Source organism: Clarias gariepinus, chromosome 1 (genome assembly GCF_024256425.1).
Source record: "Clarias gariepinus isolate MV-2021 ecotype Netherlands chromosome 1, CGAR_prim_01v2, whole genome shotgun sequence".
Classification (NCBI taxonomy): Eukaryota; Metazoa; Chordata; class Actinopteri; order Siluriformes; family Clariidae; genus Clarias; species Clarias gariepinus.
In genome coordinates this window covers 19,766,949-19,782,500 of record NC_071100.1, presented here as the reverse complement: position 1 = coordinate 19,782,500, position 15,552 = coordinate 19,766,949, and the positions used below count along the sequence as shown (strand labels likewise).

At 35.8% G+C, this 15,552-nt stretch overlaps 1 pseudogene; it reads right to left on the bottom strand.

Annotated features, from left to right (window-relative positions):
- LOC128520616 (Fc receptor-like protein 5) overlaps positions 1–14,059 on the bottom strand; it is a 15,877-nt pseudogene extending 1,818 nt beyond the window's left edge.
- Positions 14,060–15,552: the final 1,493 nt, after the last annotated feature.

Genomic DNA, 15,552 nt, shown 5'->3' with positions numbered 1-15,552 from the left:
TGAAAAGTCTGGTTTTAGACCACAATAATACATTAGTATTAGCATTTGCGGCCAATCCAGCATCAATTCATCTTGAAAATGACAGATACAAGTCCTGCACAGCGGCCAGAGGGATTCTGAGTAATTCTTCTTGCAGAATAGTGGCCAGGTGACTATATGATGCTGGTGGACGAAAGCATTTTCTGACTCGCTCCTCCAAAAGACCCTAAAGTGGCTCAATAATATTTAGATCTGGTGACTGTGGCCAGGAGGAGATTTCAGTTTCAATTTCATGTACATCAAACCACTCTGTCACTAGTCTTGCTGTGTGTATTGGTGCATTATCATCCTGATACATGGCACCGCATTTAGGATACAATGTTTGAACCATTGGGGGCACATGGTCCTCCAGAATGATTTGGTAGTCCTTAACAATGATGCGCCCATCTAGCACAAGTATTGGGCCGGGGGAATGTCATAATATTGCAGCCCAAACCATTACTGATCCACCCCCATGCTTCACTCTAGGCATGCAACAGTCTGTGTGGAATGCTTCTTTAGGGCTTCTTCACACCTTAACTTTTCTGGCTGTGGGAAAGACAGTGAAGGTGGACTCATCAGAGAACAATACATGTTTTACATTATCCACAGCCCATGATTTTCACTGCTAGCACCATTGAACCTGATGTTTAGCATTGGGACGAGTGATCAAAGGTTTGGCTATAGCATCCCAGCCATGTACATTGACCCTGTGGAGCTCCTGATGAACAGTTTTGGTGGAAACAGGAGAGTTGAGATGCACATTTAATTCTGCAGTAAGTTGGGCAGCTGTGGTTTTATGTTTTTTTGGATACAATCTGGGTAAGCACCTGGACATCCCTTTCAGACAGCCTCCTCATGTGTCCACAGTTACTCCTGTTGGATGTGTTTGGTGGTATGCTGACATTACCCTGGATACAGTGGCTCTTGATATTTCACAAAAACTTGCTGTCTTGGTCACAGATGCACCAGCGAGACGCGCACCAACAATTTGTAATCTTTTGACCGCTGATATGTCTTCCATAATGTTGTGTGCATTGCAATATTTTAAGCAAAACTGTGCTATATCTGCTAATTAAAGCACTCTGCTCTTACTGGTGGAATGTGCAACCAATATAAATTGGCCACCAGGCTGGTCAAATTTAGCCATGAAACTTCCAACACTAAATTGGCCAGTGTTTCAGTTTCACTGTCCAACCCCTGTACATTGAATTACTATACTGTATACACTACCGTTTAAAAGTTTGGGGTCACTCGCAAATTTCTTTGTTTTTGTTTAGTGATTTATTTTCTACATTCTACAACAATACTGGGGATTTCAAAACTATAAAATAACACATATGAAATTAGGTAATTACGTAACAACAAGAAAAACAACAGTTAGTTGTTATTTTAAGACACAGAGGTCAGCCTTTCTGTAATAGTTCTTGTAAGAACAGTATTGTAAAGTGCATTTGGAAAATCCGTCAAGCACCATAATGAAACTGGCTCTCATGAAGGCCATCCCAGGAGGGCGAGACCAAAACCTACCTCTGCCGCAGACGAGAAGTTCATTTAGAGTTATCAGCCTGAAAAATGACCAATTAACAGCACCTCAGATTAGAGGCGTTATGAAGTCTTTACAGAGCAGAAGTAGCAGAAACATCTCAATATCAACTGTTCAAAGGCGATTAATGCATTTTTTGCACACCTTCAGCATTCCTTTACAATGTAGAAAGAAATTAAAATCAGGAACCATTATGGAGTTAGAAAGTGACCCCAAACTTTTGAACGGTAGTGTACAGGACTAGGAAAAGCATTTATTATGTGACACAGTGTCTGACCGATCTGTGGTGTGGTTCCTGACTGAGAATCTTCCGCTCTCGACTGACTTGGGTTCTGGCCTGGTGTCTGACGGCTGTTCTGTCCAATGTTTCTGTCCTTTCCTATAGGAAAATACAGAAATTATTCATTTACTTAATGTAAAGCAATGCAGAGTACCAGTAAAACACACCTACTTGTTGAAGGTTTTTTTTTTTTTTTTTTTTTTTTGTGGCAAACAATAAGTGATCAAAATATTTGGGAATTCCTGGAAAATCATTCCAGGTGATTAACTCATAAAGCATTAAGCTGGTTAAGAGAATGTTAAGAGTGTTTAAGACTTTCATCAAAGCAAGTGACGTGTAGTACGGAAATGGTGTGCCCAAACTTTAGATTGGTATTGTATTAGGAGAATTACTACTTTGAACAAAGTAATCATCATCTAAACATTTTTGTCTTTTAGTAGTTTTGGTCGTCACTAAATGTAAATCGATTGTTTCCTGAATGCATTTTTACTTAATAAATGTGGACCTCATTGAGCATTTGTAAGTACATCATGTGTTTCTTGTACCTTAGTACTGTATGTAATAAACTATTACCAATTTTTAAGTGATTGACTTTAAAGGTACAATTGAGTGTCATGAGATTCTTTTTTAAAAGTATTAGATATATAACTGTCTAGATCATTTTTTAAACATGTTTATTTCATTTCCCTGTTTATATTTCTCAAACCTTTGTTGGACTTGTGCCTCAACAGCAGGATCAGTAAAATGATGATAAACACCAAGGCCAAACTCAGTCCCACAGCTACTTTAACAACTGAATCCATTTCTGAGGAAATAAAAAAAGGAAAAAACCTGCCATCACTGCAGTTTACACTAATTGACATTTTGCCAATTATGCACAGCATAACAAAAACTTCTTAACTTTCAATTTTGTCCAAATTATTTTAAGAGTGTTCATCAGCAATATTTTTTTAATGAGATCTCCAAAAGTCATTAATAATTTACTCACGTTTAGCTGATTATGGTGCTTTACATCCATCTGTATTTCTAATTTGGTTCATGGTTTCTTTGTATTAATCTTCCAGTAGATGTTTATTTTTATATATGTCTTTGCCCCCTCCTTTTCACCACAGGTATATATGCATTCACTTGGCAAGATCATTTACAACATCTTAGCTTCGGATATCCAGCAGATAATAGTTAGATTTAATCTCATCATGAGGTAGACCACAGCTCTTTCACCCACACCATGAACTGTATACTAAACTAAAACTAAAACTCTGCTGTTTAAAATTCCAAATACGTTAATTGATAGTGATGGCATTATCATAAAAATTTCAGGAAATGTTAAACATTTAATTATAATCTTTAACCACACATAAATATTAACTCTTACAGTAAGCTTTGCATGACTTTTGAAAAATGCTGAAATCCTGCTTCATTATTTAATTGTTTCATATTTAGATTCTTGTCATTTCCTCTTCATCTCATTTTAGATAAAACATTTAAAAACCTAAATTACCCTTGAGAAGATATTTGCTGTAGTCAGGATTCATAAGATTAATGGTGATTACCAATCTCACAGAGTCAAACAAACAAATTCTCACTTTATACACATGACTTTGCCCTAGCATTCTACTCACTGCCTCAAAGTCATAGTCTACTGGGACTGATCTGCAAGTGTTTCCTAAAACCAGACCAAGAAGAATGGGCAGAACATTTAGTGTCATAATCCACCCCAGACCTTCGACTGTAGTGTATGTGCTCTGTACTGATCTCTTTTTTTGATGCATTTCTAGTTTTTTATCAGTATGGACACTTGAAGTGTTAGGTTCAACATTACTTGCTACATGAATAAAATGTGCAATAATAATAATAATAATAATAATACTAATAATAATAGTAATAATAATAAAAAGAAGTAGAAGATGAAGAAAAAGAGAATGAGTAGAAGTACTACTGCAGATTTTTAATGATATATTACAGTGGAAATTAAATTCTCACCAGTGACTGAAACCCAGCTTTTCGGTGACTCTCCTCTCTCTGGGTGTGTACAGTGGTAGAAACCTTCATCTGACTTTGAGACACTACTGATGGTCATCTCTCCTGTAGTCTGCTTCTGGAGAACTGAATCATCTCTATAAAAATCAGCACCAGAGTCTGAGATCTTTGTGTTGCGATATAAACAGCGTAAAGTCAGATGATTTCCCTCAGTTACAGGATGGACAGGACTCTCCAGGATCACATCACCACCTGTAGGAAAGAGAAAGTTGACACTGAAAAAAGTAAGTGTGTTGAATACAGCAATGATTTTAACTGGGAGAGCTGTCACTGGTGGATATCAGAAAATGTATTGCACAATTGAATAGCTAAGGAAGGTTTGTGGCCTTGCATTTTTCATACTAATAGTCCTTTTTCTGGTGTGAGTCCTTTTACACTGTTTGTGGTTATTGGTGTGTTAGGTGAACTTTTTGCATCCTTAGGAAAGTATTTGCTGTTAGTCTATTATGAAATAATTTGGTTTGTGTTTTAGCCTTTAGCTTATTTTCTTCTAATTAGCAACCAGGAGTTAATGTAATTAACAGGGATGAAAAGGTTTTTAAATCTTAGTGGCACCGTATAGCCAAACAGTAAGGAGAATGAACCATGAAGGTAAGAGTCAGTCCTGAGAAACCTACAAGATTAACTTTTTATTCCCGCTTTAGAATAGCAATTACGAAGTTTTGGGTCTGAATCTCAAATAGCATTAAAATGAAAGCTAGTGTGCTATTAAAGGGTCCCATGTTCCACACACTAAGAGTTGAGAGAGCAAGTTTAGGGACTCCTGTGTCTTTGTCTGGTATCATATTCTCACTGAGATAAGGTTTAGCGGGCATATGCCACCCTTCAGCTAGACATGCTAGCCTCAGTCTTTACAATGAGTGGGAACTGAAGCTCCAACATGACATTATGATCTGCTGGGTATTCTCTTAACTGATCTGTTTAGTTTAGATAAAATTAAGCTGATGGGAAGATGGGCACCTGACTATTATTAATTTTAATAGCTAATTAATTATTGATTGGGCGGCATGGTGGCTTTCTTAGCACTGTCATCTTGCACCTCCAGGGTGCAGGGTTTGATTCCCATCTCAGGGTCTGTGTGCATGGAGTTTGCATGTCCTCCCCTTGCTAGATGTGCTTCCCTTAGGTGCAAATACACTTATGTGAAAAAATTAGGACATCCTATGAAAATCTGGGTATTTTCTAACATTTTTTTCAATATAGGTATATTTAATCTCAATGTAAATACTGAGAGATTGAAGAAAAATAAAATAAACAATTCAAACTGAAAAAAAACTTTAGGATCTTCTGTAAAATTAATACTACAAAATGCATATTCTAACTAAGGAAAAAGTTTTTAGCCTTTTTCACTGAAATAATTGTAGTGAGACACTTCTTATAGCCATCTACCAGTCTCTGACATCGGTCTGAGGAAAGTTTTCCCCACTCCTCAATGCAGAATTCCTTCAGGTGTGAAATGTTTGCTGGATTTCTTGCATGTACAGCTCGTTTCAAGTAACCCTACAGCATCTCAATGGGATTAAGATCTGGGCTTTGACTCAGCCATTCCAGAACTCTCTATTTCTTCATTTTTAGCCAGTCCTTGGTTGATTTTCTGGTAATGATTTCAATTATTTTCATGGTGCATGGTCCAGTTCCGTATATAAACAGTTACTGTATATAACAAACTTTGGTCCGAATAGAGGGATGGTGTAATCTAAGATGGGATAACATTTTTTAATGTGTCTTTTCTTTAGTAGTCATCCACATTTTATTTTACGAAATAGATTTTCGGGATGTCCAAAGTAATCCCGATGATGTTTATTTATTTTTGGGGAAATAAAGATTTCTATTTCCATTGTGATGCTTGTTCTGGTCTTTGAATTGTTGTTGTTGGTCTTTCGGCTGCTCCCGGCAAAGGGGTTGCCACAGCGGAATACACAGTCCGCACTACAACTTGGCACAGGTTTTACACTGGATGCCCTTCCTGACACAACCCTCCCATTTTATTGGGGCTTGGGACCAGCACTGCATCCAGTGGCTGAGGTTTGGGCACTGGCTGGGAATCGAACCCGGGCCTTCTGCATGGCAGGCGAAACTGTCAACTAAGAAACTCAATAATTTATTTACAAAAATATTATAAATTATTTTCAAGTATAATTATTTTTTATCTTTACTTTTGTGTTTTGTACATATATTACTCATTAAAACATTGAAGACTCACTGTGCACTATAATGTTGAGAGAATTACTGCGTCCTCCAGATTCAGACTGACACCAGTAAACTCCAGTGTGTGATGTAGAGAGGGAGCTGATGTTACATGTAGATCCTGAAACTGATGAACAATTGTACAGTGTCTCACTGTGTGTGTATCGTCTCACTGTCCATCCAGTAGAGTCTCTCTGGTCCTCACAGCTCAGTGAGAGAGAGTCAGCAGTAAAGTGTTGAGTTCTGCTGGGACTGATGATCAGAGACACTGGAGGAGATTCACCTGAAACACACACATCATTGTTCAGATCTTATCCTACTGTAAATCATGAAATAATAAAAACAGTATTATGATTTTCACGTCAGTGTAAAATTTATTGAATGTGTAATGTGTAACATAAAAAAATAACCCAAGATGATTACTTGTTTTTGAATAGACACTGTTACCTGGATAAAAATCTACTATTAGGTGCTCTTTCAGCTGTTTTACACATTAATTCCTGGGTAGTTTCAATATAAATATTAATTACACAACACATTAAACAACAATAACATAAATGTACTATTTATCCAGTTGAGATTTAGAAATGCATGCATATTTTCTATGCTCCATATACTGGAAACATTGTTGATGTATTTCCTCACCAGTGACAAACAGAGGCTGTGGTTCACTGTAGTGTGTGTGAAAGACTGGTTCTCCTCTCTCTGCTCTGCACATATAAACTCCTGTGTGATTCAGAGTAACAGGACTGAGAGTGTAGGAGCCTCCAGATCCTCTGCTGCTGTCTGAGAGGAGCGCTGTCCTGTACCTGAGGGAACCCTGACTGTCTCTGTAGGGAACATCTGTGTACCAGCTGAATGTCCAGCCTGTAGAGGAGTGTTTAACCTCACAGCTTAGAGTCACTGAGTCTCCTTCAGTCAGCCAGCTCAGTGGAGACACACTCACTACTGTCTCTGCTGGGTCTGATGGACAATCAATATAAAAGGAAATTAATATAATTAAACGGCGAGGTAATCCTCTTAAATATAATAAATGACATGATAAAATAAACACACACACCTGATACAGTGAGTGTAAGAGCATCACTGATCTCTGAGCTCTGAGAGTCACTGCTTCTCCTCCCTCTGCAGGTGTATTTACCCCCGTTATCATTTCTAACTGAGCTGAGGTTGTAATCCTCTGTTGTGTGTTGTGGGGAAACTGTGTAATCATTCTTATACCAGCTGTATGTCCACTCAGTGTTTCCTCCTCCCTGTATTTCACATCTGAGAGTCACTCTCTCTCCTCTGAACACATGATTTTCAGGCTTTATGGTCACCACAGCTTTAGGCAACTCTGTAGAAACATAAGTTTATTAGTAACCCATTAAATTTAAACACTTTAATAATATATATTATATACAGAAGTGATTAGTGATGATACAATGTCTGTATATTTAATAAAATCTAAAGTCTTTTAGGAAAAATTTTGCGACCTTGTTGACTCACCAGTAACATTTACCCAGAGTGCATCACTGTAGTGTGTGTAGTAGACTGGGTTTCCTCTTCCAGCTCTGCACCTGTACTGACCTCCATCAGAGACACTAACTGAACTGATGCTGTAGGAGTGTGTTTCAGTCTCAGTCTCAGTGCTCTGTGTATCTTTAATCCAGTAAAACTTCCATCCAGCAGACTGCAGCTTCAGTGTACAGGTCAGAGTCACTGAGTTTTCTGTCAGTGCAGCTCCGTTAAGGTCTGATGTGAGTTCAGGTTTAGTTTTTTCTGCAGTTGGAGATGATGTTAATTGTTAAGAGTTCATGTGCCACTCTCAGAGTATAGGCAATAAAATGTTTAAATCATCTAAAGCTTGTCTGACTAGGAATAATGTTTTTGATATCTCCCTGTTTCATTAATCTGTATTTCATATAATATGCATTGATGTGAAAAAGTATTTTCTTCTTTCCAATTTCTTTTTTTTTTTGCATATTTGTTACACTTAAATCATTTAAATCATCAAATTAATTTAAATATGAAATAAAGATAACCTGAGAATATACAAAATGCATTTTTTAAATGCTAATTTAACTCTGATTCTGCTCTGTTTTTCAGGGTCTTTTGTGTGATTAGGAGCTTTTTTGTGTGAGTGGATATTAATCAATGATTATTACATTTTTAGCCTTATTAGTTTATTTTCATCAGCATAAGGTGCACTTCACTGTTTGTTAGTAGTTTGCAAATAAATACAGATTATACAGCATAGTTTAGAGACTCTTAATATCAACTAGAGGGAATGTGTCAAGTCTTTTATTATTTTATTTTACTCATCTCAGTTACACACCTGCTTTTACTTTAAATTCAGAAGTGAATTACTAATGTACCATAGTAAAGATGAAAAAACAAGTGCAAGTGCAGAACAGCATGAAGAACAATAACAGTGAACGAACCAGAACAGATGCAAGACAAAATCTAAACTAAAAAACGTTTTATAATGGAACTAACCAGCCAGCTCATTTCAGGTGAGTGCCTTCTATCACCTGACCGAGGTGCACTCTGGGAAATGTAGTCCCAGCTAAACTAAAGTCTCTGAGCGCAAGGCTTCACCTAGGGTTCATTCCTGACAACCATAAAGAGGGTTATTTACTGCATTAAATAAACTGAGGATTACAAACTAGATTATTGGTGAAAAGGAGGTTTTCCACAAATATTCCAATATATTTAATCAAACTGCGTTTGAAATTCATCAGTGATTGTGGTAATCTATCTCTCTTTTCCTTTTAAATTCCACAGCTGTTATTTCTTTATTTTATCCAGCTTCACTATCCATCACACTTCACTCACAAAAGATTCATCCACAGTGAGAATACAGGGAGAACAGAATTCCCTAAAGGTCTGGGAAAAGTGGTTCTCTCCTGTATATTACACTGTGAGGATTTGTAAAGCACTACAGTGACGCTGGTGATTGTTTTTAAGTGTCATCATTATGAATGCTAATAAGTGAATCTCATCCCTTGCTGCCGCAAAGTCAAACTACAGAAACAAAAAAAGCTTTAAATAAATTAATGTTTTTTTTTAGAACATCAAAAATTAAACTAATTTACAAACACCACAATTATTCATTATGTAGTAAATGCCATTGATGTCAAATAAACATAAATTTAAAAAATGTAAAAGAAACCAAAAAAAAAAAAAAAAAACACTTATCAATTAATAATGTCCCTCCATTGAGGGCGCTATCACACGACTGTTTGTACCACCTGTCACATCCATCACAGACAGTCTGAATGATCATACCAGTGTTTCAAATCATCACTTACATGTCACAAAATAATTTAATTGATTGTTTGTTTGTTTTTTGATAAAATTTCTTTCACAATACAATAACCCAGTACACATGCAGGTTTATGAAGAAAATGAGAGACAGCTTACTATTATTTACTGTATTTGGTAAATATATAAGAGTGAAGCCAAGTGTTTAACTGAGATGAGTAAAATAATAATGTTTATATAAAAATAAATCATATTTTAATGGGCCATGCAATGCACACACACACATACACACACAAACACACACCTGACACAGTGAGTGTAACAGCATTGCTGGCCTCTGAGGTCTGAAGGTCGTTTTTTCTCCGTCCACTGCAGATGTATTTACCGCTGGAAGACTCTACAGCAGTAAATAAATATTTTCTGTTCACACTGTAGGAGGAAAGTTGAACATCATCTTTATACCAGTCGTACGTCCACTCAGTGTCTGCATGTCCTGGTATTTCACATGTGAAAGTGACTTCCTCTCCACTGAATATCTGTCCATCAGGCTGCAGAGTCAGAACAGCTTTTGGTCTCTCTGTACAGTTACACCAAATACATCAAATCAGTCACACACACCCTTCTCTGACCATCTCATATTTAATCAGTGTGTTTTGTAATAATTATGTGTATGAGTGCATGTTACAGGAGTGTAAGATCAGACATGTACAGTACCTATCACTGAGAGAGTCACTTTATCACTCCATGATGTTGCCCATAGACCCTTATACCCATAACATTTGTATTTGTGACTCTGATATACTTTTATGCTGTAGGAGTTTTTATCAGAGCTGTGAACATGAGTATCATCTTTGTACCAGTGGTACGGTCCACTCCCTCCAGAAATATAACAGGTGAGTGTAACTGTCTCTCCCCTGAATATCTGTGGTGATTTCGGTTGCACTGTCAGAACTGTTATCAATACAGCAGAAAAAGCCAAAAAGCAAACAGAAACCGTGTCAGTGTAAATATCTTATATTCTGCAGGACAATCTACAGTACAAACACAATCTTCTCCACTTTAAAACAAATCCAACATCTACACAATATAGCCAATAAAATATGTATAAATCACCTTGAGCTAGTCCAACTCGGATAAGTGAAATAAGCACTAAAAAGAGAAAAAAAACAAACAGAGAAAATTATTCAACACTGACTTGTTTTGAAAGCAACTATAAAATAATGTATATACGAATGTGAACCTTTTGGAATTTCCTTTTTTTTCTTCATCAATTTTAAAAGATTTGGGCCTGTATTCACAAAGTTTCTTAAGCCTAAAAGTTGCTCCTAGTAATGAAATTCTTTTATTCTTTTAGAATTATGACATCTTCTTAGAATTTCCCCTTAAATTTAAGACTAAATCTTAGTACAGATAAAAATGATTCATGAAACATCTTAGACCTAAACTAACACCAGCTAACCTCATGTCCTCTCTCACTGCATCCATAAATCAGACCTTAAAACAGCTCCTAAGGATTGGACAAATTGTTAAAAGTAGAGAGGAAAAAAAATTAAGATTAGAGAAGAGGACTTTTAAGAGGATTAGGAGTTTCTATAACAGGGACAAAATGGCGGAAAGAATAAATATTCTCTAAACACTGAACGTAAAGCTAAAAGTAAACACTGCTCTTCTATTCAATTTGGTTTTCTGGCTTGGATTGTTGGCTACATACCATTCAAAAGTGCAACTTAAATAGACTGTCCTGCAATCATGTAAATTGGTAAAAGATGAGCCATTTTGCTCCCATCAATCTAAAACGGATCACAAGAAATAAAGCAGTAGGGTAAATTAATGTAAGAACTTACATATAGTATCTACTGGGTGGAAATTTGTTGCTTCAAAAGTAGACACATTTTCAACATTTGACTGTTTAATTAACTTTAAGATATTTAGCCTACAACTGAAACTTTGCATACAGTAGCTTGTAGTCATGATTATACAATTTTTTCATGTACAAACACTACGAGCTCACTGTCTGTTCTATTAGCATGTATTCAATTTTCACAAAGAGCGCATTTCAAGACCTTTGCAGAGGTCAGAGATTATTTTTTATCAACCGATCAAAGTCCTTGAATTGCTGCATCATCCCTAGCAATGAGATCAACCACACCTCCTCACTGAGGTCTTTATCTCAGTCTTTTAAAGGTCTTTCCTTACTCAGAGTTGCTCTGAGAAGTTTCCTAAATCACTTTTAGTCTAGGACTCCCAGCTAGGAATTTTTAAGCTAAGATAGAAGCTCTCTGAGAAAATTCTAAAAAGCTTTGTAAATACAAAAATAGAACTATGGGAAAATAGAATACATGATAATAATAGAACAGACAGTGAAATCATAATGTTTGTTTATGAAGAAATTGTATAATCATTACTACAGGCTACTTTATGCAAAATTTCTGTTATATTAAGATAATTAAACAGCCAAATGTCAAAAATGTGTCTACTTTTGAAGCAACAAATTTCCACCCAGTAGATACTATATTTAAGTTTTTACATTAATTTACCCTACTGCTTTATTTCTTGTGATCCGTTTCAGATTGATGGGAGCAAAATTGCTCAGCTTTTTACCAATTTACATGATTGTAGGATAGTCTATTTATGTTGCATTTTTGGATGGCATGTAGCCAACAATCTTCTGGAAGGAAGTAAAACAACAAGAGAACAAAATTGGACACAAGAGCTTTGTTTACTTTTATCTTAATGTTCAGTGTTTGGAGAATATTTCTTCTTTCCGCCATTTTGTCCTTTGCTTTAGAAACTCTTAAGGCTTCTAAAAAAGTCCTCCTCTCTACTCTTAACAATTTGTACCGTACGAGTTGTTTTTAGGGCTAAGATGTTTCGTGAATCATTTTCATCTTTACAAAGATAAATCTTCCCTGCTTTGCTGCGTCAAGGACTGGCCGATTAGAGGGGAAGATTAATTCCCAAAAGTATACTGTAAAAAAAAAAAAATATTCAGGATAATGTGAGAATGTTTGTAGGTCAGCTGAAAGTCTGTCGACGTCAGGTGATTCAACATGACAATGTCTCGAAACACCAAAACAAGTCCAACAGAATGGCTTCAGAAAAACTAAATCCTCTATATATTTGGCATTAAGTAATTATGTAACAACAACATTCAGTTGTTATTTTAAGACATGAAGGTCAGCTGTTCTGTAATAGTTCTTGCAAGAACAGTATTGACAAGTGCATTTGCAAAACCCATCAAGCACCATGATGAAACCATGAGGAAAGATCAAAACTTAAATCTGATGAGGAGGATATTCTCATTTAGAGTTACCAGCTTCAAAAATCACCAATTAACAGCACTTTGGATTAGAGCTGTTATGAAGGTTTTACAGATCATAAGCAGCAGATACATCTCAATATCAACTGTTCAAAGGAGATTATTGCATATTTTGGATGACTTCAACATTGTTTTACATTGTGTAAAGAAATACAAATCAGGAAAGACCATTAAAAAGTGTATCTAAACTTTGGACTGTTATTGTACAATTGTACACACATGCACAAATACATACACACACAAAGATTTAGGCAGGTGTGATATATAGGTGTGAAATATATGGTTATTTGAATTCACCACCAGTATATGAAATGCAAAATATGCAAACGTATGTCTCCAACATATCTTTAATAATACATGGTGTAAAGAAAAAGCCACTTTGACTTAAGTCACTTCTGCTCATAACTGTCTCATGTATATTTTGATCCACATCTGCTAATCCGAAGCTGAACTTTAACACTTCCTTCTCTGTGTTTCACATTATAAAGCTGCTCATGTGCAATAAAGTTACAGGGCAATACACATGGCCATTATGATCATGTGTCATACAGTATATGGAGAACAACTCAGTAAAATCTCAGTAGCACATAGAGACTAAATAACCCAGATGGACTAATCAACACCCATTGGACAGGATTGTGCAATGTCCTGAAAATATATGTTATAGAGACATAATTTTAAATTGACATGAAGCCTTACAGACCTTTAGACATTACACCAGATATTACAAGAGCATAAAATGCAATACATGTAGATTCTAGACACACACACACACATTTTGTCACACTATCCAGACAATTATCGAACTTTATGACATTTCATAATGTCTCACAAAAGACATCAGAAATTATTTAAGCATCTTCATGCTCTACTCACCCTAATGAAGACAAAAAAGAAAGATTTACTCACAGGCTAAAGCCACTAAAGCCACGTCCTGTGTTCTTACACAAAGAAGGAAACAGAGAACCTAATTCCTTGTGCAAGTTGATGTGGATTTTACTTTACTTATATTGGCCAAGTCATTATAACAACAAGCAACAGTTTACAGAATCTAACTTTCTTCTATCTAACTTTTAAATTTGTGCCATTCCTCTGCTACTTCACTCAGGTTTATAGTCTGTCTTAACAGGATATGCTATCTAATTTGGTTAGATTAGAAGCTCATTATCTTTTTTTTCTATCCTGTCAGATTTACTTTGGTTTTGGAGTTTGATGCACTCCAAAAAATTCACTGGACAGGTTGTGAGGCAGGGCTTCTGCTACTCACAAAATGGGGAAGTTAAAGTGCCACTGCCACATCGTAATTCTGTAATAATTGCCATAAAATAAAACGTTCTCAATCTGATACTGGATACCAGTAATTTGTTTGCACAATAATTAAACTCTCAGTACCATATCTTTCTACACTGACATCACACAACATGGTAACCAGCTTGGCAAATATAATGCCAAACTACTACAGTACCATTTTACTACAATTTTACAATTTTACATTTTAATTTTAAATGAATACAATAAACCAGTTATGTTCTTTATGCAAAACAAAAAAAGGTCCGCAGATACCTCAAATTATTTTTTATTTTATGTTGAAATTTTTCAGTTGTTGTTAATGAACAGTCCTGTGTGGAGTATTTATTTTATTATTTATTTTTTTAACATTGTCCATGCATTAATAAAAACATGATAACCGTGTGTGAGTGTGTGTGTGTGTGTGTGTGTGTGTGTGTGTGTGTGTTAATGCTAAATTAATTATTTAGTTTGTATTGTCACGGAAAAGTGCAGCTGCATGTTTGATATTCAGGTACATTCTTCACAGACCATAATAGTCGCTAGAATAACACCTTACTGAGGTGATGCTTAGATAGTATCAGTTTAGGCCAACAGAGACTTACCACAAATGCTTAAAGAGTGAACGTGCAAACACCTACACATACACATACACACACCCACACACACACACACACACACACACACACACACACACACATGGTTCATTAAGTATGCACTATGCTATGCACTGTATGCACTATGCTAAAACAGTGGGTGTCTTTGCTATTTCACAACTCCGTGACCTAAAGAGTTTACATGTTAAACTCTGTGCATGAACTATCAGGAAAGTGAAATAACATAAATTTGCATTTCTAAGCCAGAAATGATTTACAAAAAATAATGTTGTCATTTGCTTAGGTCAACCGCCTTTAGTTCTGTAAACACGGAATTGTACAGTATACCTGGCAAAAAAAAAATAATTATCAAGTAAAAAAAATACACTATAATATTTTATATATTTAATTTTACAACAATTTTTTTTGTCCAGAGATACATTATTTTCTCCCCAAGATCCTTTATTGATGATGGATACCGAAGATTCACAGTGGGTTAAGGTCTGGAAGGTGGTGGCCAATCTATGTGTAAAAATTATGTCTCATACTTGAATCATACTGAAACTCTCTTTCATAATTTGAGTCTGTTGATTCCTGGCATTGTTAACTTGGAGAATGCTCATATATTTAGGGAAGAAAAAAATCCATTGATAGGAAAACCTGGTCATTCATATATATTCAGGGATCAGCTGTACGACAGGGGGAACAACTTTTTTTTTTCTGGTAATCGTAAAAAGAACGTAAAATGTTCCATCAGTGTAGTGTGGTACGTCATTTGAATCTATAAATATTCCACTTTTATTAATGTACTCTCACAATATCAAGAAAACATTGTGCTTTTGTAAAATAAAGAAAAAGAATACTTAGTGAGTACTATATAAATACAGTACGTAATCTACTGTATGTACAAGTCCACACCTCTCAGCCAGTGACATGAAAAACTCAAGTTTGACACACAGATTCAGTGAGTTATGCATTTGGAAGATGGTACACTCTGTACAGGTGTGGAAGCTCTTCAGAAGAATCTGGACAG